Below are 3971 nucleotides of genomic sequence, written 5' to 3'. Positions count from 1 at the left end.
GCTTTGTCACACTAAACCCACGGTGTTAGAGGGTTTGATTGATCCCAACAATGTCAGAGCATTTGGCAACACCCTCAGCACTCAGTCACTTGCACTGCCAGCATGGGGGCCAAATGCTCTCCTTGGAAAAAACATGGACTGCCATCATTTCCAGGAGCCCAGCTCCAAAATTTGGATAGCACTTCCTGAATTGGATATGTCTGGGGATTGCTGCCATGCCAAAAGGGCCAGGACAGAAAGCTGCTGCTGGCCTTTGCCTGCCCTGGGAAACCTTTCCTCTGCCCCCCAGCACTGGGGCTGGGTGCTGTCCTTCCCAAGGGAAGGGACTGTCATCCCCCCCGGGAGCCACCTCCAAACCTTGGATGCCACCTGCCAGCCTGACTCTGTCAGGGATTGCTCCCACCCAAAAGGGGCCAGCACAGGAACCTGTTGCTGGCCTTTGCCTGCCCTGGGCACCCTGTCACGTGCCCCTGAAACACTGGGGCTGGGGGCTTTCCTTCCCAAGGGCAGTTAATGGCACCAACTTTCAGGAGCCCACCTCTGAGCTTTGGGCATCATCTCTGTCCTGCAAAATGGGTGTTTCCTCAACCCTTTGTGTTCCCTTGGTCTGTCACAGCCCCAAGAAGGCTGAGACCCTTGTTCCTGACCACTTTTAAAGAGGATTTGAAGCTTGAAGTCTTTTAGGAAACTAATCCAAAAGAGCCCCCCATTTCCAACAATGGCTTTCCTGCATTACTGGAGGGAGCAGTGAGAATTTTGAGATGAAGTCTTTACTCTCCTGCTGATGAGCTCAGAGTCGGTGTCTCCTGTGCTCTGGCCACGGGGCAGGGTCTCCCTGCCCTTTGGTCCCTGCCTCGTGGCCACCCCTGTGCCAGGGGATACTGTGCAGGCCACCTGGAAACAAACCCATTCCAGCCCAGCATTCCCCTGTGTGCCCACTGGAATGTGCACCAGACACCCTGAGGGAAGAAACATTTCCAGAGGAGAAGACTTTGCTCTTCCTGCTGCAGCCACAAATGGGACAAATGAAACCCTCCAACTCTGTCCTTTTGTATCAGTCAGTCAGACACCACTTTCTTCTGACCAGGGGGTGTGTTGGGGATATGTGTTTAACAAAGAAAGAATTTAAAGGGCATCAGTTCTAACTTACATCATCCTCTTCAGTATTTAGTATTCTGTCCTCTATTGGTTATTGACTTCTCACTTCTCACCCTAATTAGTCCCCATTTTTCAGGCTTTTTATTATCCTTTTCCCAGGCAGGGAGTTTCCAACACCTATTGTATGGCCTTTGTTAACCTCTTCTTTATCTTCTAGTTCCTGCACAATGTCCTTGTGGTCTGTAAATTCTGCATTCCTTGTGTCCAGTTTCAGCAATCCATCTCTCTCCCCAGGCTTTGTTCACTGAAGCAGATCAGGGCTAGTTTAGCAAAACTCAGAGTTGCAATAATTTTCCCAAGCCTGTTCCCACAAGAGCAGGTGATGACAAACTTTGCCAAGTGCTGGCCAATAGTGACTTAAGACTAACCCACTGTTTAGGATGAATATTCTGGTTATGATTCACTAAAGCAATTAACTAACAAGTTAATGAACATCATTCATTTAAAAGAATCAGGAAATGATCTGGTTCCCAGCAGCAGCACCGAGTGCCCGGAGCCGATGTGTGCAAGTGCTGGGCTGGAGCAGAGACGTGCTGGAGGGGCAGATGGCAATGGGACAGCACAGAAAGGGGAAACGCTTCCCCCCAGGCCAGGGAAAGGCTGGGTTGGTCTCTGCAGCCCTGGCAGGAGAGGCCTTTGCTGTCGGGGGGGTCTCTGCAGCCCCTGAGGGGCTGTGCTGGAGGAGAAGCTGATCTCAAGGCAGGACAGAGATGCTGAAAATGTCTTTGGGTGGGCACATCTCGTGATTCAGGAACACTGACAGTCATCCCACAGAACCTTGGTTGAATCATCAGGTGGGTGATGAAGGGACAGAAGGGCCTGCAAAGCCTGGGAGCAGGTCCCCCATTCCATTGCAAGTGGGAACACCGTGGGATCTTCTGGCAGGGCAGCAGGGCTGGGCACAGGCAAGCCAGGAGATGCTGGAGGCTGTGGCAGACAGCTCTGGGCCCCAGACAATCCCTGGGCTGCCCAGGGCTGCTCTCTTGCTGCCAGACAAGGGGGTCTGGCTGGGCAGGGGAAGGCTGAGGGAGCCAGGGCTGCAGGGAGCAGGGAATGGTGGAGCTGCAGGACAAGGAGCAGAAGGGCCCTGCAGGGCTGCAGCAGAGCTGATTGCAGGGAGCTGCCTTCAGGGCAGGGATTCTGCCCCTGGGCTCTCCCTGCTGAGGCCACACCTCGAGTGCTGTGCCCAGTTCTGGGCCCCTCACTTTGGGGAAGATGTTGAGGTGCTGGAGCGTGTCTGGAGAAGGGCACTGGGGCTGCTGAAGGCTCTGGAGCACAAGTGCTGTGAGGAGCAGCTGAGGGAGCTGGGCTTGCTGAGCCTGGGCAGAAGGAGGCTCAGGTGGGACCTTCTCACTCTCTACAACTCCCTGACAGGAGGGGGGACCCGGGGGGGTCGGTCTCTTCTCCCAGGCAACCAGCAGTGGGACAAGAGGGCACAGCCTAAAGCTGCACCAGGGGAGGTTTAGGTCAGACAGGAGGCTCAAGTTCTTCCCAGAAGGGGTGACTGGGTGTTGGAATGGGCTGCCCAGGGAGGGGGTGGAGTCACCGTCCCTGGAGGTGTTTCAGAAAAGACTGGATGTGGCTCTCAGGGCCATGGTCTAGTTGACAGGGTGGGGTTGGGTCATGGCTTGGACTCCATGATCTCAGAGGTCTTTTCCCACCTCGTTGATTCTGTGATTCTGGAATGGCCCCTTGGTTCCATGAGGTTTTGCAGTGTCACAGTGGCCCTTTGATTCCATGAGGTTCACCAGGGTCACAAAGGCCACTGGATTCCATGAGGGTACCAAAGGTCTCAGGGCTCCTTTGATTGCATGAGGCCCCACATGTCACACTGGCAACTTTGTTCCATGAGGTTCCAGCAGTGGCCCCTGGGTTCCTTTAATTCCATGAGGTCCCGCAGTGTCACGATGGTCCCTTGATCCCATGGGGTTCCGCAGTGTCCCAGGGTTCCTTTGGCTCCATAAGGTTGATCTTGGGCTCTGAGACAGAACTGAACCAGCAGTGGTTGTCCAGAATGTGCCCTAGAAAATATCTGTGTAACCAACTGCAATGGAGAGAAACCAGCCAAGGAAAGGAAAGAAACAATGAAGGGAGGAACTCGTGGTTCACAGAAGCAGCAAAGCAGGCAAAGGTGGGGTGTTACAGAATCCCAGAATGAAAGAATGTGCGAGTTGGAAGGGACCCCAGAGAGATCATCAAGTCCAACCCTCAGCCCTGCCCAGGCCCATCCCCAAGAGTCACAGCCTGTGCCCCAGAGGATCATCCAAACTGTCCTGGAGCTCTGTCAGCCTTGGTGCTGTGCCCACTGCCCTGGGGAGCCTGTTCAGTGCCAACCACCCTGGGGGGGAAGAACCTCTTTCTAACATCCAACCTGAGCCTGCCCTGACACAACTCCAGGCCATTCCCTGGGGGCTGTCCCTGGTCCCCCCAGAGCAGAGCTCAGGGCCTGCCCCTCCTCTGCCCCTCCTGAGGAAGTTGGAACTGCCATGAGGTCTCCCCTCAGTCTCCTCTTGTGCAGCTGAACACCCCAAGTGCCCTGAGCTGCTCCTCCTAAGGCTTCCCCTGCAGAGCCTTCCCCATCCTGGTGGCCTCCTTTGGACACTCTCGACTGGCTCCATCTCTTCCTTCCATTGTGTCCCCCCCGAGTGCCCCACTATTGAGGTGAGGCCGCCCCAGGGCAGAGCAGAGCGGGACAATCCCCTCCCTGGCCCGGCCATGCTGGGCCTGATGCCCCCAGGACAGGGTTGTCCCTCCTGGCTTGCCAGGGCACTGCTGACTCCTGGCCAAGTGGGCACCCCCCAGGACCCCCAGGG

This window comes from Manacus candei, unplaced genomic scaffold, assembly GCF_025592945.1.
Source record: "Manacus candei isolate 608988 ecotype Guabito, Panama unplaced genomic scaffold, ASM2559294v1 h1tg000147l, whole genome shotgun sequence".
NCBI lineage: Eukaryota > Metazoa > Chordata > Aves > Passeriformes > Pipridae > Manacus > Manacus candei.
Note: the sequence above shows the minus strand (reverse complement) of the source record.